This window comes from Chelonia mydas, chromosome 11, assembly GCF_015237465.2.
Source record: "Chelonia mydas isolate rCheMyd1 chromosome 11, rCheMyd1.pri.v2, whole genome shotgun sequence".
Lineage (NCBI taxonomy): Eukaryota > Metazoa > Chordata > Testudines > Cheloniidae > Chelonia > Chelonia mydas.
The window spans coordinates 48,395,546-48,418,798 of record NC_051251.2 but is presented as its reverse complement, the minus strand read 5'-3'; the positions used below and the strand labels follow the sequence as shown (position 1 = coordinate 48,418,798).

The window sequence follows — 23,253 nt, the reverse complement described above, 5'->3', positions numbered from 1 at the left end:
CCTCATTTCAAAGCATTTTTGATATTTCATCCCATTGCAAGGTGACAGCATGTGTCAAGATATTGGAATTTCCTGCAGAATTAAGGTTGGGAATTTCAAAGGGAATTTCAACAGGACTTGTGCACGAAACTCTTTCAGAATCCCAAAATCCCAGCTAAAATCTATAGGACCAAATACCTTTCTCCTGCTTCAAATTTTAATACCAGTAATTAGACTTGGTATAGGGGTTCCACCCTATACAGCAGAGTCATTTCCTATGCTGTAGCAGATGGCACCCTGCAGAGTACAGCTCTGCAGAAAAGAGGGGTCTAGACACTCCACTGCAGGTTTCTCCTGTCCTCCCGTCTGCTAACACACACACACAGCTGAACCTTCCTGGTTCCACTGCCTATTAGACCTTAGGCACTTACAGTGGGAGGGAGCAAAATTTGGCTCTGAGACAGTATGACAGGATTAATTAAACTATAGTAATAAATCTATGTGTTCAAGTGATTTGTGAGAGTGCAGGGCAGATGCCTATAACTCAAGCAGGCTAAAGCCACAGGTCTCCAGTTCTTGAAATTACAAAGATTTCCTGGGTAGTAAAGTAATAACTGATTCCTGTTAGCTCAGGGGCAGTTAATTTCCTGAGTACACTCTAATATTAAAAAAAAAAAATCAGCTCACTTTCTATATTCTTAAGTATGTTTAGAAAACTCACCTTGTTATTTATGGAACCTGGGGGCTTTACTGTGACATTCCAAATGGAAACTGGAGGTTCATGTTCCGAGGGGTAGGGGAGAACAGCATTTAATCTGTTACTAGTCCCAACAATAAAATTGAACAGATCCTCTTTTGCCATCTCATCACCCTTCACAGTAATCACAGAAAGAACACTCTGCTTCCCAAGTTTGTTCAGGGTATAAAACCTATTTAAGACATTGTCATAAACATAAAGGGAAGGGTAAACACCTTTAAAATCCCTCCTGGCCAGAGGAAAAACCCTTTCACCTGTAAAGGGTTAAGAAGCTAGGATAACCTCGCTGGCACCTGACCAAAATGACCAATGAGGAGACAAGACACTTTCAAAGCTGGGGGTGGGAGGGAACAAAGGGTCTGTCTGTCTGTGTGATGCTTTTGCCAGGAACAGGAAAGGAATGGAGTCTTAGAACTTAGTAAGTAATCTAGCTAGATATGCATTAGATTCTGATTTGTTTAAATGGTTGATAAAATAAGCTGTGCTGAATGGAATGTATATTCCTGTTTTTTGTGTCTTTTTGTAACTTAAGGTTTTGCCTAGAGGGATTCTCTGTGTTTTGAATCTGATTACCCTGTAAGGTATTTACCATCCTGATTTTACAGAGGTGATTCTTTTACTTTTTCTTCAATTAAAATTCTTCTTTTAAGAACCTGATTGCATTTTCATTGTTCTTAGGATCCAACGGTTTGGGTCTGTGTTCACCTATGCAAATTGGTGAGGATTTTTATCAAGCCTTCCCCAGGAAAGAGGGTGTAGGGTTTGGGGGGGATTTTTTGGGGAAAGACGTTTCCAAGCGGGCTCTTTCCCCGTTATATATTTGTTAGACGCTTGGTGGTGGCAGCAATAAAGTCCGAGGGCAAAAGGTAAAATAGTTTGTACCTTGGGGAAGTTTTAACCTAAGCTGGTAAAAATAAGCTTAGGCGGGTTTTCATGCAGGTCCCCACATCTGTACCCTAGAGTTCAGAGGGGGGGAGGAACCTTGACAGACATAGCAATACATTTACTGTTATTTGACAGTTCGAGTTGTGGGTTCTTTTTTGTTTTGTGTTATTTGTTTGAGACCAAAAAGAAACTTGTAAATACACTGATAAAATGAAGGGTTAAAAGCCAAACAGAAATAAAAGTTGTACTTCTCTTCTAGAAAGATACCTTCACATTTTTTCCTACTCCTTTGCAGTCTGACAATCTAAAACAAGTCTATTATAATTCATTCTAATGGGATGAAATTATCTGTTCTATGGGGAACTATTTTGCTTATATATGGTTTAAAGTCAAGTCAAAAAAATGACATGCCCTAAAACTACTCTCATCCAGCTCCTCAATATGCTTTTTCTTCTTCACATCAGAGACTCTGTTGCAAAATAACAGATCATGACACTTCTTATTTTATTGTATGTAAATGTAGGAACCTATTCTGTCTTGTTTTGCTACGGCAGGGGTAGCTAGCCATCCAGCCGATGGTATTCTGGTTAACTAACAATCTGCTCTTAGACGCATGCAAATATCATCTATGTGGCTGGGTGTACAGTTTCCTCATATTGCTGGGGAATCTTCAGTTGTGTGTGTCCCATTCTGCTGCTTTTGCTGGATGGAGACATAGGACTGGTCTATGAGTTGAAGGTCTTAGGTAGGAAGCAAAGCTAAGCAAGAGGCAAGGGTCCTCTGTGTGGTTGTCCCTGGCCTCCTTCAATTCCTTTTGGTCCACAGGTTCTTGGGGAAGAATTAACACTCATTCATCATTTTTTCTGAATGATCCTAACAAAACTCTGCAAGAGAATCCGTACAGAGGCTTCCTCCTCCAAAAATCCCTTGTCATGGGTATTTCCATGATATTCCATGGGAACATCTTGAGCTCAGTCTGATTTATTATCTGTTTACCACTATCAAGGCACACAATGCTCTTCCTAAAATACAGTCTCATTTTTTCTGCCTTCCTGCACCTAACTAATGTTATGATCCAACTGATCCTGAGTCTCTGCTACACCTGCCTGCAGCGTTTTGCTTTCAGCCTGAACCTAGGTCTTCCAATGAGCACGAAATCTTATGGGATGTATTTTACACTGGGGAATTGCTGGGAGAAATAGGAATCTACCAATCTAAGAGATCCCAGGCTTTTTTTAAGTAGGTATCTGGTGTAATGAAATGTTGTTTGGTTGCTAGATTTCAAAATATGCTGTGAAAAGTTCCAGACAAAGTGTGGTTCCTCAGAAACAAGACAGATATAGCTGTAATTCAAGCTGTGCAGAAGCCTGTTTGTGTCTGTAATTTATTATCATTATTATTTATTATTTGCATTACTGTAGCACTTAGGAGCTCTATTGTTTTCTTTAAAAATGCCCCCTGTTTAAAGCAGACTGTGATTCCATATATGATAACACCAGGATCCCAGAACAGATATCATAGTGGGGCATGATCACTGTCTCCACTGAAATACCTCTGGTAACAGGTTCAAATGATATGTACTCATATCTGAGCCTTGTGTGCCAACATGTTAAGATTTTCCTTTCCCTAATATTATGTTCCAGTTTAGTCACTGCTTTCTGATTTGAATCAAGCTTTTGCCATCTCTAGCATTCTGTTTAGTCAAATGATTAAAACAACTTTCCAGGTATCAACTACATTAAAGATCAGATTTTTCAAAAGAGTCAGACTCCCATTTAGGCACTCAAGTGGCACATTTTTGAATGTACTCAATGTACGCCTTAATCCAGCAAAGCACTTAAGCACATGTTACTGTTGGGGGAGTTCTGCACCACTGGGCAATGGAGAATTTGTGCAAAATTAATGTCCAGAATTTCTACACACCCCTCTCCCCCCCGCCCCAGAAATGGGCTGCAGAGCTACTGGCTGCCACTAGGGGCAGCTAGACCCAGCAGAGCCCAGCTCCGCAGCTCACAAATAGAAGGAGGGAGGGAGAAGGGGAGGGGGAGCTGGGAAAGGTTCCAGGGAGCTGCAGTTCCCAGCACACCCTGAAGGCAGGAGGGAGCTTGCAGCCTGTTTCTCCCTGTAGACCCTAGGCCAGGGGTGGGCAAACTTTTTGGACTGAGGGCCACATCGGGGTGGGGAAATTGCTTGCAGGGCCATGAATGTAGGGCTGGAGCTGAGGGTTGGGGTGTGGGAGGGAGTGTGGGGTATGGGGAGGGGTGCGGTGTGCAGGAAGGGGCTCAGGTAAAGGGGTTGGGGCACAGGAGGGGTGTGGGGTGTACAAGGCAGCTCAGGGAAGGGGGTTGGGGTGCAGGAGGGGATGCACAGTGCCGGAGGGGGCTCAGGGCAGTGATTCAGGGAGGAGTGGGGGGTGCAGCAGGGGGCTCAGGGCAGGGGGTTGGGATGCAGGAGGGGTGTGGCCGGGGTTGGGGTGCAGGGTGTGGTGGGGGCTCCGGGCAGGGAGTTGGGGTGCAGGAGGGGTTTGGGGTATGGGCTCTGGCCCGGCACTGCTTTCCTGGAGTAGCTCCAGGGTGATAGCGATGCACACTGAGGCCGCTCCAGGAAGTGGCCGGCACCACGTCCCTGCGGCTCCCGTGCGTCTGTGAGTACCTCCCTAGAAGATCCCATTGGCGGCGGTTCCCTGTTCCTTGCTAATGGGAGCTTCGGGGGAGGTATCCACAGGCAACAGCAGCGCGCAGAGCCCTCAGCCCCTTTTCCCCCAGGGGCCGCAGGGACATGGTGCCGGATGCTTCCCGGAGCAGTGCGGGGCCCGTGCGCCACGGGGGTGGCAAAGCCGTGAGCAGGATCCAAAGCCCCGAGGGGCCAGATCCGGCCTGTGGACAGTAGTTTGCCCACCTCTGCCCTAGGCTCTGGGGTGTAAGGGATGCAGCTGTCTCAGGGGGGCGAGAGGGGGGGTATAGCTGGGCTCTGGGGTGATAGGAGGTGCAGGTGTCTCACCCCCCCTGGCTGGGCTCTAGAGAGGAGGAGGCAAAGAAACAGGAACTGGACTGTTGTAGGGGTTTCTTTAACACTCTACTCCTGGGAGAAATGTTTTGTGTCTGTATTGTTATAGACCGTTGCTGACAGGTATTTTGAAATAAATTACCAAAATTGAAATTTGTGTGATTATATAGTGTTTTGACAAATAAAATATGCTGAATTTTAAAATATTGTGCACAGAATTTTTAATTTTTTGGCAAAGAATTCCCTCAGGAGTAACATGTTTAGTTTTAAGCACAAATGTAGTCCCATTAACTTCAGTGGCCCTGCTCATGTGCTGAAGTGCTTTGCTGCATTAGGGACTAGATCTCAAAGTGCTTTACAAACAGCCAGATTCTGATGCCTTTACTTACTTTGAGCAGTACCATTGAAATCAATAAGACTATTTGAGAAATAAGTGGCAGAGCCAGCTATAGAATTCAGGTCTCTATTCCCAGTCTGGTGCCCTATCCACTGGGTTTTGTCACTATTCCAATATATTTAGACCAGTTAGTTTTTAGCATTTCTTTCTGACTTTTTTTCAAGCACAATTATTTTGTTCTAAAACTTCAAATTCAAATATATAACTATCTCTACACCCACTTGTATTTGAAAGAGTACATTTTAGCTTCAAGTCTAAATAGGAATTTTTAAAAAGGCAAAACTTTTAAGACACTGAAATAAAAAGTATCCTATCTGAATGTTTTAACACTTCTCCCAAGATTTTTCAGTTTACTAATACATGTCTTTAAGTACTGTCTTTGATCAGACGCTTCAGATGACAAATGTATCAAAATAAAATTAGCTGAAAAATAAAATTTTAGTTAGTTGAAATGTTGGTAAAAGCATGGACATTTAAGAAATTGTGAGTCTGTTTAACAGAGAAGGATAACACAAAATACATCTCATCTAATTAGATGAGATATTAAAGATTGAGGTTTTACACAGACTTTAAGACCAGAAGGGACATTGTTCTCTAGTGTGAGAAGGTGATTTCAGGTGTTAAAGAATTTTTCTTCTTCATCCTCTGATAGTATTGGTAACTGAGAATCTCTTGGGGTTACTATTGCTTTTTAGGAACACATAGGTTAACGGTGGCCAATTTTAATTCCCATTCACTTCTATTATCCATAAGAAAAATCAATTTAAATTATTCGTTGATGTTCAAATCCATATACTTTTCCCACCTTCATTTTCTGTTGCTTCATGTTATTCAAACCAACAAAAATAAAATTATATTCAAGATGCAAATGTGAGTCAGTGACCTTGCTCTGCATGTGAACTTTTCCATATGTTTTCAGCACTTCTGAGATCTATGGCTGGAGCAGGCAGAAAGTTTTGGGTGTCTCTTTGTCGTTGCGGGGCGTATACCACATTTTTGCCATTGTGAGCTTACTGGAGGATTGGCAATGAGCTTCAACACTTGGTGTGCTCTCATTTGCTAGAGTTCAGAGATCTGAGGACCAACTTCTTGACTCTCATCCATAGGAAACAATATTAAAAGCCTTAGCAAGCTGCTGTTTGGGCGGGTAGTTGTCATGCCTGTGATTCAATAGGTTATTTTTAATTAGTTAAAATGTCATTTTTTAAAATTTCAGAGGCAATTTTGTACAGCAGGGACCTGGACAAAACAGATAGCATCTCTGTCAAATTTAATGAGTTCTTTACACCTGAGTGACAGCCTAACAATTCTTTCAAAGGGAGGTCAAGGTTAGTTTGGCACATACTGGCCAGCAGAAGTGAACAGCAATCTGAAACATAAATGTCAGGATGAAATCTGAGTAATTTAAAAAGAATGCAGTGCTGAGTTAGGCTTTACTCCCTTCTCTGGTACCATCAACATTTGAAACCTGTCATAATGAGGAATGCATCACTAATATCCACGGACATTCACTCTGCTTCAAACTTGGATAAGAAGATGATAGCCAATAAATTTTCAGTAAAAGAGACATCTTCAACTTAATATCTCACTACTGTCTGATTTATTTTTAACATGTTATTGTATAAAATAATATACCCACACATAAAATACAATAAGTGAAAGATTTGAGAAAATGTATTTTTGTCTATTTTTTCCTGTTGACTTATTTTGTGCCTCTGACAGTACTTGGGTGGGATTTTTAATGTTATCAATATGGCATGTATCGTTGTTTTCAATAGGAGTAGACTTAGGCTAGCATAGTGGGCTTTTGGAAATCCTACATTTTGTGTACAGTCAAACTTAGTTTCCCCTGCATAGTCACTTAAGACCTAATATGGCAATGAGCTTGATGTAGGCAGACTCCTATGCCCATTTCAAACTCAGGCAGATTTCCTTGCATGATTAGAGCCTTAGTCAGTTTCCTCTGTTTGTATGCCTCTTTCACACAGCAAAAAGAGAGAGAGAAGCATGTTTGGAAATAAGAAAATGTGATTGTGAAACTTCAAAATTTGGCTGGAGAATTTGTAGCTACTGCCTAAAACTACTTCTGTTTTGTTTTTTAATTATTTTAAATTGATGGTCCCTTTAGAATAATATAGAACACATCAGCATTGAGAAGCTCTGCTCATTCACTCTCACAAGGTAAATAACATTTTTTTGGTGGGTGAATAAAATATTGTTTGTTATTTCATTATTATCATTATCATGCTAAAGGACAGGTAAATAGATTTTGTGCCTGAGTTCACAAACTGGAAACTTGCAGTGCTTTGTATGACTCCCAGATCATTTTGCAAAACCAACTATACAAATTTAATAGCTTAGAAATTCCTTTAAGGCCTCCCTACTAAATATTTCTCTTAAACCAGATGTTAGGGAGGAGACAGAAACATGTTTTTCTATGACCCTGATTAAAGCTGTTATCTAGAGCCTGCTTTTGTACACCAATTAAAGATATACTAATGAAGCAATGTTAAGCAGTCAAATGACCGCCTCATCTTAACAAATTTGTAATCTGTTCCATTTTTCCTATCATGGCTGCTGTTCTTAGATTCCATGAGCACTGCACATTAGTGCCAGGCAGATGTGTGGAACCAGCTCCTAGAAATTCAGTGATAAAGGGGAAATTGCATTGATGAAAGTCCTGACCTTGAATTCTTTACAAATCACTGAACTCAACAGGAGTTTGGATGCACAAGGAATGCAAGATCAGACCCTAGTTATGATAACTGAAGCTCATGTGGAATCTCATTGAAAACTTTAATATAAGGTGAGGGGCTTCATATAAGCACAGGAATCTGCCCACCCATATGAGTTTGCAGCATCAGGCACGTGGATGATTTAAATAGTAATTGTATTTAAATCTATAATATACAATATTAAAAGTCTTTACATATAGGTAAAGACCAGCTTTATAACTGCATTAGTCTATCAGTATAAGCTGCCCTTGAAATGTTTCCCAGAAGTAGCTATACTTTGGTGCAATGATGATGATTATTATTTTACAAAAATGCAATATACCTTGCAATGCAATATCATATAACTTGCAAACAACTTTGTTGTACATTCCACTAGGGCTACATTCTCTGGGTTCTACTTTACATACTCAGACTATCAAGATGGCAACTTTCGGTCTGGCTGTTAATATCTATTAAGGATTAAATATAAAAATATTGAGAAAACTATTCTTTGTAGTCAGATGTAGTTATTGAAATACATCCTGGTACTTCACAGCTTTCCTTAAAGGAGGATTGCCTATAACTGAAAGACGAGATTTCATTAAAATAGGATGGCAGGAATGTCTCTTTATTGCCAACCAGCTAGTGGTTTCCTAATTATCTAAGGTTTCAGAATAACAACCGTGTTAGTCTGTATTCGCAAAATTATTTTAAATTAAAATTAAAAATGTTTGCTTATTATCTAAATGACTCTAGCCACAATTATCTGGCTGCATGTCAGTTGCACTCCCCTCCCAGAGTTTGATTCTGTTCCCACTGAAGTCAAGGCAAAGATACCACTGTGTTCAGCAAAGTATGGTTGACCCCCTTTTGTCCCTTCTGAGTCCCCCTACCCCCCCCCCCTTCCCATACAAATGAGGTTGATTAGCCCTATGTTTTTTCCCTAACAAATGTAAGACTGATTGAGGTTATGCCTTAGTAGGATGACAGGAAGAGACTGACTGCTGGGTATGCTGTTTTGAAGGCAGAGTATACACAAGGTATCTGATGACCAGAAATAAATTGCCATCGTAACCCACTGAGTTAAAGTTAATGGGACAGCATGTACATTAGCAGCCTGGTCATGTTTACCTTTCCTGCTTATCAGAGGTGGATTTGATTAAAATGTCCCTTTAACATAGAACAGCTGTTGTAATTCACTTTAAAATGTCAGGGTTGATGAGAACGTTGTGGTATTTAGGTACTTCATAATGTTATTGCACTGGTATGAAATGTAGGCTGTATCTAAGCATTGCTTTAAAATTTTAGCAAAAGGAAATTAAACAATTGCAGATCAAGGCTGTCTTTATAGGCTACCAAAATTCATAGTTAGTAGCCCAATTATCCTAGATAGGAGCACAAAAGTTCACAACAAATCAAAAAGTGTGACTTTGAAGCCTGACTAACCAATTAGGAGCTTTGTAAAACACATCTGTGGATGCTTTAGTTTCAGTGTTTCATTGATTTTACATTATGTCAAGAACTGATCAAAATCTGTGATATCTCTGTAAGGTGATTTTGGTTTTGATCTTGAAATAAGATCAGTCTTGTTAAAATTCAATTACTCTATATTACCTATTTGAGTAGAATGCTGGCTTTCATTTTAATTCAACGATGGTTTCCCCTCCACCCCCAAAAGTGAGTTTAAAACTAATAAAAGTTGTTGGACTGAAAGTGCTAGAGAATGAAATCCTCTATGAAAGCAGATACAACTTAGGCAGTGATGCAAACTGCCCAAATATTATCATATTAAATCTTATTCTTTAGGGACAGTGTCAAGGAATGGGAGGAAAATTCATTCCATACTTGGCTTCTCTGCTGAATCTGGACCTAATCCAGTGTTCGCTGATCAGTCAAAAGACTCCCAGTGTCTTTGGATAAGAGCATCTGTCTATGAAGATAGAATTTTATGCTAATTTTTGTGGTGTGGACATATCTGAACTGATACTATAAATTCACTTCATATAGTTCACCAACTACATGATAGTTGGTACAGACTTTTGATCACTTTCGATTTGGATCCAATCCTAACTACACTCAACCACTAGTGAGTTCAATATGTTGATGGCACTCAGTGAGTTGAAAGCATTCAGTACTCTTGCAGTTTGCAAGGGCTAAGAAACTGATGGACAGATCTCCACAGCATAGAAGAGTCCTCAGCCAGAGTACAGCCATCATATCTCACTCCCTCCTGGCCTTGCTGCTGGGGACAGACTGGTGTGGTAAGGAGTATGAATGGAGTGCTGTTGAACTCTGGCCATTTTCAGCTGACAGAGAGTTCTTCAGGGACCATTACCAGTGGGTGTAGTTGAGTGCAGATCTGAGGCTGTTCCAATGAATGGTGGGGCAGAGACCAAGATGTAGAGCTGGCCTGATTATCAGGGAGCCACAGCCAGCTCCTTTATATCTCTAAGCTGAGTGGAGATTGGACATAGCAGAGAATTTGGCCCTTAGTATCTGATTAAACCCTAGCCATTTGACATTGTAGTACTGTTACAAATTTGCTATTTTACTCCTATTGTGTAAAAATAAATCCCAATAAATCTTGTTTGCTTCTGCTACTTATTCTTCATTTCAAATCAGAGCACCAATTTAGCTCTGGCATGAGAAGGCGTGACTAGCTTGAACTCAAAGAAAGTTGCACTTTCCTACACGAAGGCTGAATTTGGTCTATCGTATTATTTTCTAGTTGTGATGTCAGCCAGGTGACTTCTTTGGAAATGCGAGAATGTCACAAGCGATGTCTGTTCATGGACTCCAGGATAAAGAGCTGGGCATTGAATCGAACAACAGAAAGTGTCCTGTATTTATGCAAATATTTTTAATGTTACGGCTCAAAGGTGGAAAAATACACACACCTGATATACTAGTAGAATTTGTTCCTACCTGGGATGCTTTCCCAGTTTTCCATGAGGCATGACTTGCTCTTTCAAACGGTGAGCACTGTATACAAAACAAACACTGAGGGCCAAATTCTCCATTGTGTTCTGGGCCTTTGTGTGTTCCAGTAGTATAGAGGGGATGTAATACTATCAATTCCGGCCACCGGGGAATACTGCTGGAGAAGCAGAATTCCTGGGGTTCTTCACTATCTCTCAGGAATCCTCAATGTGCAGTGTGTGCTGGGGCTTGCACTGGGGAGAAATGGGAATAGCCAGGGCTTGGTTACTCTCCCACTACTTTTGGCTGACTTTGAGTCATTGGCAGGTCAGTGTAAGTTAGAGTAGATCTTGTCCTCAAAAGTGACTACCATTTACAAATGGCAGAATACGTTTCCTGCTCTCTTGTTAAATACCATTTAAATGCACAAGCATTATTTGAAAACTAACAAAGCAATATGAAAGTAAATTTAGATGTAATAACATTTTACTGCTAATCTTTTAGATACTACACCTGGATTTACTGCACACTGTGTGGTGTATGCTACCTCTGGCTGTGATCTTGTGACATTTCATAAGCCACCTAGGGTTCTGTCTGGTTAGTTGCTTGTACAAGGAAACTAGGCCAATAAAGAAAGCAATGCTTGTGTTTCAGTAGGTTTAGTGGTAGTATTTCATATATAGAGAGAGCCATATGGTTCTTTTCTGAAGTAAAATAAGATGCACCCTTGGACTTTAAAAGGTTAAGGGTTTGTCTACACTGGCAAGTTTCTCTGCAGTAAAGCAGCTTTTTGTGCTCAAACTGCAGAAGTGTACACACTGCCAAGCCACTTTCTGCACAGAAACTCCTCAGTTGCAGCTCTGCAAAAAAACCACGTCGACAAGAGTCGTAAGGCTATTTGCACAAAGACTCTGGCGCGCCGTTGCCAGTGTGAACACTTGATTGCTTTCTGCGCTATAATTGGCCTCGGGAGCTGTCCCATAGTGCCTCAAGTGACTGCTCTGCTCATTGTTTTGAACTTGGCTGCCCTGGAGACATGCGCCCCTCTCCTTTCAAAGCACCATTTCTGACAGCTGTTGTGTGCTGTGCTGATCTGCTCTGGGACACAATGCAAACCATTAATGTGGAATGCTTGTGTTGTTGAACACAGAGGGGTGGGTGTGTGTGTGTGTGAGAGAGAGAGAGAGAGAGAGATTGCTGTGCAGAGAGTGCAGGGAGGGAGGTGGGGGCTGATGTCGGGGTATCCCCCACTCCTGCCTCAGGACTGGTTGCTTCCTGCCACTGTCTGAACTTACAAGACAGCATGCTGACATACTCTCTTTCCCCCAGAACACACTGTCTCCCCCACACACACACACACTCCCAGTCACACACACTCTTCCCTCCACCACCCCCGCAGTTGAAAAGCAATGGCAATGTAGTAGGATGCCCATGGAACAATGGGGTTTGGAAACCTGCATCATGTGGACGCTGTGCCTCTCCCAGGAGGCATTGCAAACCCTTCCCAAAGCACCCTGTGGCCAGTTGTGCAGTGGGAGAGCTACCACTATGCACTGCTGTCTTTGGTGTTGCAAGAGCTGCTAATGTGGATGTGCTCCAGCGTCACAAGGACACGCAACAGCGTTTTAATTCCAGCGTTTTAATAAAAGTAGTAGAGCTTGTGGCGCAGAAACTTGCCAGTGTCGACATATGTAACACAAATTCAAGAGCACTGTTAAAACATTATTTGGTCCCATCTGCTCTGGAAGACCAGACATCATTGGGGTAGGACTGTGTTTTACCCACAGTGCTCAACGCTGCAGAAAGAACCCAAAACTCAGAAAAGAATTGTTTGCAATTAGGTCACTAATACGTTTCTGGTTTTCAAATGTACTGGCAGCAAAAGCAGTCCAGCATTGGGAATCATACTAAATTTTTTTTCATTATCACTCAATCCAGGTTATGCTGGCAATTCTTATATAGACAGAACATGTTTTGCCCCCCAGTGCTAAAATGTAACATGAAATACTTGATGCACCTGTAGCAAACAACTTAAAATTCAGACCTTTTTAACACAAACTTTATTAAAATTTATGAAGCAGGAATTTAAAAATAGGGCTAACTGTGAAAACTTTTTTTAGTATGCATTCACAAATAATTATTTTTAAGCCATAAAGATGCTGGATTAGTTTATTTTACTCATTGTTCTCCTATAAATAAAATTAGGATTCCTTTCATTATCTGATATGAGTTGTGTCTGTACTTGTATAAATATAAGAACATAAGAACGGCCATACTGGGTCAGACCAATGGTCTATCGAGCCCAGTAACCTGTCTTCTGACAGTAGCTGATGCCAGATGCTTCAGAAGAAATGAACAGAACAGGACAACTTATAGAGTGATCCATCCCCTGTCATCCAGTCCCAGCTTCTGGCAATTAGAGGTTATGGGGCACCCAAAGCTTGGGATTGCATCCCTGATCATCTTGACTAATACCCATTTATGAACCTACCACCCATGGACTTATCTAATTCTTTCATGAACCCAGTTATACTTTTGGCCTTCACAACATCCCCTGGCAAGGAGTTTCGCAGGTTGAGTGTGTGTTGTGTGAAGAAGTATTTCCTTTTGTTTGTTTTAAACCTGCTGCCTATTAATTTCATTGGGTGACCCCCGATTCTTGTGTTATGTGAAGGGGTAAATAACACTCCCCTATTCACTTTTTCCACACCATTCATGACTTTATAAACCTCCTATCATATCCCCCTCTTACTCGTTACTTTTCTAAGCTGAGCAGTCCCAGTCTTTTTGATTCCCTATCAGATGGAAGCTGTCCCATACCCCTCATCATTTTTGTTGCCCTTCCCTGCACTTTTTCCAATTTTATCCTTCATAGTTTTAGATATATGGCTGTACATATATTCTAAATGAAATAAGCAGAAAATTATAACAAATCAAATACTTGTTTAACAAGTTTTCAAAGTGCATAACAGAGGTCAGTGGTAAAATTCCCAATCACTTCAGTGGGGCTGGAATTTCACCCGGAAAGACATCCCTCTTCTATATGAACATAATAGTTCTCTTATTTAATTTAGTATGTGTGTGCATATGAATACCTATGTTTTTAAAGACTGACCAATATAAACCAGATGTTTCAACTTTACCTTCTTGTAGCTCTGTAATCTTTTTGGAAGGAAAACAGAAATTCTAAGTATCATTGCTTTGAAAACTGCATCATCTTAGTTTCATGACTCCAAGGACAATCTTCAAACAGCTTTTCACATACAGTATCCTCTGTGACTAAGAAAAAAATAGGAAAAGTCAGTCACTTGAACAGATCGTTCAATATGGTCATTTGTTCAAAGGATCCAGAGCCCATTGCTTCAGCTATATTAAAGTGTGCAGTATGTGTTAAATTGCAGTGAGCAGTGATGGTCACAGTAGGAATTAAAGTTAACAAAAATAAATGAATTAAATTCTAAATTTTATGGGTCACCAAAATTGTCTTCATATCAGCAGAGGGTTACCTTGCAGGCATACATTTTAGATGTATTAAAAAGAGCTCAGAATAAGCATACAACAGAAACATAGTTGCCTTCTTTCTTGCGCCTGCCAAAAAAAAAAAAAAAAAAAAAAAGAACTTGCGAAAGGGCAAGGTTTAAGGTCTGCCCAGCAGAATAAAGTATTGTAAATAGCTATCGTTGGTTTCTGTAGGTCACTGTTCCTTTCTATAGCATCGGTCCGTGCTGTGGCAGAATTGATACAGGACTGGATAGAAATCCTTATCAGAAGCCATACTGGGGGCAGTTATCACTGGAAAACAAGACTTCTACAACAACAGAAATAACTTTGGGTTACTTGGCAAATACACTGTCTTAGCTGGTTTATACATTGTCTTCGATGGTTTATATAAGAACAAGAGGCATCTGAAAATTGTACAATGAAGGATCACTTTTCAACCAAAACAAACATTTTCTTTTCATTTGTTTGATTTCACCTTAAATGCTTTAGACAAAAATATATATTTTTGTTCCTTTCAATGTTTTTAATGAAAATGGAATTTTGGTTTTCAACCAGTCCTAATAAGAACTAAGAGATGCCATTGCCTTTGAGAAGGAGTTACTATTCAATGTAATATGTACCATAAAACTAGACCTGAGGGAGTTGAGGGAAGCACTGAATAAACAGACAGGATATTAACACACAAGTGGCCTCCCTGTCATGTTTATGAAGTGGCCATAGACACATGTTGGGAGGTAGACCTATAATATAGCTCAGGAGACCCTATCCACTACAGAGAATTTGTGACCCACATGTGAATGGTTCCCTCTGCATGTGAATCTCCTTTCCTCATGCAGCAGGCTGCCTCTGTGCCTGCCACAGAGGATGCACAGTGGTTCTGGGAATCTGGGGCTGGCATGGGTAGTGGATTGGCTAGGGAAGGAGTGAACAGGCTGCATAGGCATCCCCATACCCAGTGAAAAATCCATTGGTTAATATCCTGTTTTATATTATTCTTCCACTGCCTTTCCATGGCTCCCTGTGATGGGAATCCTTTGTTAAGAGGCAGTCCTGGGGTGGCCATGTTATCAGGGAGCAAGGCTAGAACTGCAGTGCTGCTCCAGTTACTCCAGTCAGTTCTGCCAGGGCAATTTATTTTCTCATGTAGTGTCCACATATTGCACATCACTTCTGAGACACATGTTCATTCTCCACCTTCACTTCCAATATCGATCGCTAGTCCTCCCACCTGCAGTGAGGCAGCATTGAACTCTCTCCACCTGTGCTGCCATGGTGCCAGGCTGCCACTAACATGATGTTCTTTTTAAGCAATCTGCCAATATGACGATCGCAAACCACTCGAATGTATCTTGACTAGCCCTCTGTGCTGTCTGACTGTTATGATGTGGCTTTTCTTTTACTTCTGCCCATAATAGTAAAATCATAGAGAGAGAGAGAGAGAACCAGATCCTTATTCTATGAGCCAGTCTTTTCAACAAATGCTAAGAGAATAATAAAATAACAATTTATTATTTGTTGTTGGAAGAATCCATTTAAAACAAATGAACTAACACTTTCCAATTAACACTTTGCATTTTTAGGTTTACAGGCCACAGGAAAATAACTGAGAATTTCACAGATAATTAGTGGATTTGTTAAAGCAAGAATGGTATTTCTTTAAATACCTGGCAAGTTGGTGTTTCCCTAAGGAAATGAGATTTTATTTCAGCACAAGAGACAGCTTAACTGCATGTACTCCAACCTTATATTTAGTTGGTTATATGTTGCATCTAAATTGCATAGAGCAGAGGTCCCCAAACTTTTTATGTCACAGCCTACCTGTAATGTAACCTGTCCACGCCCACACACAGACCCCAGAGCCGCTGTTGGGAGCAGCAGCTGGGGCTGGGTATCCTTTCCCTGACCACCTCTAGTTTTAGTAAAAGTCAGGGACAGGTTTGGGCTTCCCTGAATCTTTGTTAATTAACTGTGACCTGTCCATGGATATTTTACTAAAACTACCCATGACAAAATCTTAATCTTGCTTATACTACACTTTTCCCAAAGCACCTTTGGCTGGCATGTTTTTCTCCTTTAGAACATTTTTTCTTCTCTTACACTTAGAAAACAATTATCTGACTGTTTCAGTAAGGAAAGTATAGGCTACTGATTATTGTCAAGTGTTCCATAATATGGGACATTTTTTTAGTTGCTCTTTGCTGTGGTGGTTGTTGCAACCTCTTAGACTGATCTGACACTTGAAATTATTTTACTTATTCTGATAATCTAGTTGATAAGGCAAATGTTGAAAAATCCCACTAATGTAGGCTTGGACATGTCCTAGTGTATCCTGCTCCTCTAGTGAGAAAATCCTACAGCATTTAGTAATCCTTCAGTAATCTTGTGAAAATATGTAACAATATTATGTTTGCTCAGAAAGATTTTAGTTAATCAGTTCAGAATGTTGAATTAGATCTAGAAGCTGTGTTTACTCTTGGCTGTTCCCAGTTAGCAAAGGATAAAGTTGGGGAAAGGAATTTAAGTTAAATTGACTTCTAATAGGAAACAGTCTCATTAAAACTCAGATATGAGGCTGTGTCTGATAAAGATCTTTTTTACTGTGGCATTCAAGTGACCAAATGACTAAATTCTTCATTAAGGTATAAATAGGGATCTGCAGTCTTCACACTTTCATTAGGACATAGCCTGCTTTCTGTCTACATATATGGAGAATTACCCACTCTACATGCTTCTAAAAAGAAGCATCACTTCTTGATACACTATTTCTGCACTGATTAACTGCTTTTCAAATGTAAAGTGGAACTCATCCTTCCCCTTTAAGTATAGCTACTAACTACAGTAGGTTGCCATTAGTGATAGATGAATGGAAAAAAATTCAGAGGTTCTGTTTGGTTTGGATGCTCTGGAAAATTGGGTGTTGGTGGGGATATCCAGCAAGAACCAGCTCTCACACAGTTCCCTAACAGTTAATGTCAAGGCTGATTCCCCACTCTGGTACTTTGAGTGCAGAAGGTGGGGGCACACAAGGTTTCTAAAAATTAATACTGGCCACTCCAGGCTTGTATTAAACTTCCAAGGTTACACCTTCTCTCTGACCTTGGATGGGTAGATGCTGCCACCACCCAAGTGCAAAACCCGTTTGAGAACCCAGGAAGGCTCACTTGGGAATTCCTTCCTGTGCGGGACCTTGAAGCCCTTTCAACTCCCCTCTGGGGAAGAGCAGAGAAACAAAAACAAAGGAAATCAGCTGTTGCCACCGGCTAATTAAACACCACGTGCACAAACCTCTTAAAACACAAAAATCCAATTCTATTCTGAAAGGTAAATGTTATTAATTAAAAAAAAGAGAAAAAACATCTGGGAACATAGGCTTTTAATTAAAAAAAATATAAGGATTAAGCATTAAGAATAGCTTCCTTGAGGTCCAGCTTAAAGGTTACAAGCAAAACAAAAGTTAGCACAGAGGAGTCCACAAGCCATAAAGAAATACAAAGAGAGAAACCTAATCGCGTCATCCTAGACATTTCCTGATCTTACATATCTGGGGTTTTAAATGAGTAGTTTCTAGGTATGATACTAATCATAGAATCATAGAATATCAGGGTTGGAAGGGACCTCAGGAGGTCATCTAGTCCAACCCCATGCTCAAAGCAGGACCAATCCCCAACTAAATCATCCCAGCCAGGGCTTTGTCAAGCCTGACCTTAAAAACTTCTAAGGAAGGAGATTCCACCACCTCCCTAGGTAACGCATTCCAGTGTTTCACCACCCTCCTAGTGAAAAAGTTTTTCCTAATATCCAACCTAAACCTCCCCCACTGCAACTTGAGACCATTACTCCTTGTTCTGTCATCTGCTACCACTGAGAACAGTCTAGAGCCATCCTCTTTGAAACCCCCTTTAAGGTAGTTGAAAGCAGCTATCAAATCCCCCCTCATTCTTCTCTTCCGCAGACTAAACAATCCAAGTTCCCTCAGCCTCTCCTCATAAGTCCTGTGTTCCAGACCCCTAATAATTTTTGTTGCCCTCCGCTGAAAGTTCTCCAATTTTTCCACATCTTTCTTGTAGTGTGGGGCCCAAAACTGGACAGAATACTCCAGATGAGGCCTCAACAATGTTGAATAGAGGGGAACGATCACGTCCCTCTATCTGCTGGCAATGCCCCTACTTATACATCCCAAGATGCCATTGGCCTTCTTGGCAACAAGAGTACACTGTTGACTCATATCCAGCTTCTCATCCACTGTAACCCCTAGGTCCTTTTCTGCAGAACTGCTGCCGAGCCATTCGTTCCCTAGTCTGTAGCGGTGCATGGGATTTTTCCGTCCTAAGTGCAGGACTCTGCACTTGTCCTTGTTGAACCTCATCAGATTTCTTTTGGCCCAATCCTCTAATTTGTCTAGGGCCTTCTGTATCCTATCCCTACCCTCCAGCGCATCTACCTCTCCTCCCAGTTTAGTGTCATCTGCAAACTTGCTGAGGGTGCAATCCACACCATCCTCCAGATCATTTATGAAGCTATTGAACAAAACCGGCCCGAGGACCGACCCTTTGGGGCACTCCACTTGATACCGGCTGCCAACTAGACATGGAGCCAGTAATCACTACCCGTTGAGCCCGACAATCTAGCCAACTTTCTATCCACCTTATAGTCCATTCATCCAGTCCATACTTCTTTAACTTGTTGGCAAGAATACTGTGGGAAACTGTGTCGAAAGCTTTGCTAAAGTCAAGGAACAACAAGTCCACTGCTTTCCCCTCATCCACAGAGCCAGTTATCTCGTCATAGAAGGCAATTAGATTAGTCAGGCATGATTTGCCCTTGGTGAATCCATGCTGACTGTTCCTGATCACTTTCCTCTCCTCTACGTGGTTCAGAATTGATTCCTTGAGGACCTGCTCCATGATTTTTCCAGGGACTGAGGTGAGGCTGACTGCCCTGTAGTTCCCAGGATCCTCCTTCTTCCCTTTTTTAAAGATGGGCACTACATTAGCCTTTTTCCAGTCATCCGGGACTTCCCCCGATCGCCATTAGTTTTCAAACATAATGGCCAATGGCTCTGCAATCACATCCACCAACTCCTTTAGCACTCTCGGATGCAGCGCATCCGGCCCCATGGATTTGTGCTCGTCCAGCTTTTCTAAATAGTCCCAAACCACTTCTGTCTCCACAGAGGGCTGGTCACCTCCTCCCCATGCTTGTTGCCCAGTGCAGTAGTCTGGGAGCTGACCTTGTTCGTGAAGACAGAGGCAAAAAAAGCATTGAGTACATTAGCTTTTTGCACATCCGCGGTCACTAGGTTGCCTCCGTCATTCAGTAAGGGGCCCACACTTTCCTTGACTTTCTTCTTGTTGCTAACATACCTGAAGAAACCTTTCTTGTTACTCTTAACATCTCTTGCTAGCTGCAACTCCAGGTGTGATTTGGCCTTCCTGATTTCACTCCTACATGCCCAAGCGATATTTTTATACTCTTCTCTGGTCATTTGTCCAATCTTCCACTTCTTGTAAGCTTCTTTTTTGTGTTTAAGATCAGAAAGGATTTCACTGTTAAGCCAAGCTGGTCGCCTGCCATATTTACTATTCTTTCTACACATCGGGATGGTTTGTCCCTGTAACCTCAATAAGGATTCTTTAAAATACAGCCAACTCTCCTGGACTCCTTTCCCCCTCATGTTATTCTCCCATGGGATCCTGCCTATCAGTTCCCTGAGGAAGTCATAGTCTGCTTTTCTGAAGTCCAGGGTCCGTATTCTGCTGCTTTCCTTTCTTCCCTGTGTCAGGATCCTTAACTTGACCATCTCATGGTCACTGCCTCCCAGGTTCCCATCCACTTTTGCTTCCCTTACTAATTCTTCCCAGTTTGTGAGCAGCAGGTCAAGAAGAGCTCTGCCCCTAGTTGGTTCCTCCAGCACTTGCACCAGGAAATTGTCCCCTACACTTTCCAAAATCTTCCTGGATTGTCTGTGCAATGATTTTTCGTATCTGGCCTAAGCTTCTCACAGCATAGCTGCTTCCTGTCTGCCTCTCCCCAAGAATAACAGCAAACAGACAAAAGGGAGTCTTTGTTCAATTTTAAAAAGTTCTAGCCTTCCCATTTGCTCTTTTGGCCAGGTGCCCACTCACTTCTTTTTACCTATGCATCACAGTGAGACTTTTTAACCCCTTACAGGTAGAGCAAGTAGAGAACAGCTACTAAGAGGGATTCGATAGCTACTGGCTGGCTGGGTGTCCATAAAAGGGAGCTACCCCCTCTCTTCATTTACCACAGTTAAGTTCTGGGGAAGTTAATAGAGAATGATGATGACCTTTAAAACAAACTGTAGAATTCCATAGCAGGGATACTATTCTCTCAAAATTTATAGAATAGGTTGAAATTTCTATAGAAAGGATATATTTCTTTATCAAAAACTAGGGGGCTGGAAAGCAGGTAGGGATTCACCTTGCATGAAGGAGTCCCCGGATGGTGTTCATGGTGTGTCAGGGTTGTGAGGACATAAGCATGGAGTATAATGTACTCTGGCTCTCCTGTGCAGATCGAATGCTCCTAGGAAAATTAAATTACCTGCGGGGGAGGGACAAATTGGCCTCTGGCTCCCCTTGGACATGAGGGAGTACAAAGGTGGCCCTAGGATTCTAGAGCAATTTCTGTAAGACTCTAATGGTTTCTTAGCTATTCAATTCTCCATGACTTTTAATAAGGCATTAGTGAACTTCCTTTCTTAAGTTTTTATGTCTTTTTTGAGCAATTTGACTGTTGGTGTGAACCAGAAAGTGCAAGAGAAAATCAAAATTGGCTATCTGGGTTTTTTTTTTAAAGCATATAAAATATTCTTCCCAAGAGACAGCAGCAATTTAATTATTGCATAATGTCTAAAATTATTTCCCATCCCTAGCAGAAATACTGGAGATGAACCAAAACAGCAATGTTGTATTTAGGAGATACCCTTGAACTTTGAGGGTTTGGATCTGAGACACCTTTCTTTTCGGGTATGCCAGTCAAGGGCCCACTGATGAGAGACTGACATACCTCCATGAAATACCTATTGTCTCCCTAGGTCAGTGAATATTAATGTTCATAGTTACCTTAGTCAAGTAAAAAAAAAAAGGGTTTTTTGTTTTGTTTCACCCTTATATTAGAGGTGAAAAGTCGAGCAGAGAGTTGATTTATGCAAAACGTTGGATATGTGAAAACGTATGTCTTGTTTATTCTTTTGTCTTTATTTAAATGGTTCATGTTGCCTATTGAGCACCGTGCTGTACCTCCTATGATAAGTAGTACATTTTGATGTCCTAACAAAACTGTCCTTTTCTCTTTCTTTATAACAGGGAGAATGTATTTGGATTCTGCAGAGTTATTGCTGCTTTGTGATCTAAAGTGAGTAACAGCATGAATAGCAACTAGACAAACAGAAGTTCACTGGGATAGAACTAAGGTCAGTAAAAATCTGGTCTGCATAGTTTGGCATTGGATAATCAGCTTGGAACTATGTTATGGTCTATGAAGAAATGACAGATGCTTTATGTTCCTGTCTTGTCACCGTGAAATCTTGAATTGTCTAACAAGCAATTAGAATGTTGGAGAAAATGGAACAAAGAAGGAAAAATAAAAGTGAGGGGTCATTTCTGCAGGTTCCTCTATATTGTACGTTGTGCTCCATTGCAGTGCTTGCTCTTAAAGTACACAATTCAGTTCCCATTAAAGTCAGTAGAAGAGTTCCATGTCTTGACTGAAAGCTGGATCAGGCCCAAACTATAGCATTTTAACATTACACTATTCAACTTCAGAATTACATAGAGTGGTTGCCATGATAACATTGACATTTACTGTGTGAGAGCCATTAATATTATCACCTCAATACACACATTTCCTGTCCTAAATAATACCAAGATAATATTGGTTTGCTTTATTTATCTGTAGTTTATTACTTTCAAATGTCAATATCAGTATTTTCATGGCAATTACAGTACATAATACTGAGGTTCCAGATGTATGCAGATGTAAAAGTAAAATAAAAAACACAGACGTTCCAATGATAAAGTTCATTATATAGCCTATATGAACCTTTGAACAGCTCAGTAAACATACATTTGTATATATCAAAGTCAACCCTACAAATCAGAACAAGTACAATCGTTTTGTAGGAAAATAAACAGAACATAATTAACTGACACACAGGCCTCTTGTGCAAATATGGTGGACATGGTGATTTTGAGAATCTGTCTGTACAACTTATGAATCCTAGTTGTTGTTACAAAGTTGTTACTATGAAGATTGCTGTGTCATGAATGATCAGAGACAAAAGTGGGTCATTAGAACTCAATGACCATCTATCCAAGGGAAAGTACCTCAGGTCAATGAGTTTGCATGAGCTGGGAGAATATATTTCCTCCTCCTGTCTGAAGGGAAGGGGAAAGTGGAAAGATACCAAATCAGGAAAAAGACACAGGTGACAAAAACAAAAGATTATAAAAGGACTTCCATGAGAAGACTCATAGAGACACTCAGGAAGTTGAGGCAGGAGGAAAGAAGGGGACAAACTAGACAAAATCAGGGGAAGCAAGCTGACCCAAGGAGAGAGGTGTTTCAAAACTCAAGTAATGCAGCTGCAGGGGGATGGACCCTGGATCCCACAAAGGACCCTTACCCCAGCCCAGAGAATGCTTTGGAGTGGTGAGAAAACTGCAGGAAGTGCATGAAAGGTTTATTCTTTTTGTATAGATTTGTGTTTCAAATGTGATTTAAGTAAAGAGCAATAATGTGCTAGACTTCTATGCAAAGTGTCTGTGTGTTGCTATTCTGCCACTATGAATGTTGATGAATAGTCATTGGACCAGAGAGAGAGAGAGAGAGAGAGAGAATATGGCCCTATAACCTAGTGGTTAGGGCACTCACCTAGGATGTGGGAGACCCAAGGTCAAGTTCCTCCATGCATAATACATTATTAATATACCACACAGTGGCTTCAATCGAAGAGATTGAGAGACACCCACCCCAGAATACCCTACAACCCGATGCTCAAGGCACTCTCCTGCAATGTGCATGACCCAAGATCAAATCCCTTCTCCACATCAGACAGAGGAGGGAATTGATCC

At 41.0% G+C, this 23,253-nt stretch overlaps 1 long non-coding RNA gene across 1 annotated transcript in view; it reads left to right on the top strand.

Annotated features, from left to right (window-relative positions):
* The first annotated feature begins 1,114 nt into the window (after positions 1–1,114).
* LOC122462375 overlaps positions 1,115–23,253 on the top strand; it is a 298,741-nt gene continuing 276,602 nt past the window's right edge. Inside the window, exons 1-2 of the long non-coding RNA XR_006284883.1 lie at positions 1,115–1,154; positions 21,487–21,593. This is a non-coding gene — a long non-coding RNA (uncharacterized LOC122462375). The remainder of the gene's footprint in view (positions 1,155–21,486; positions 21,594–23,253) is intronic.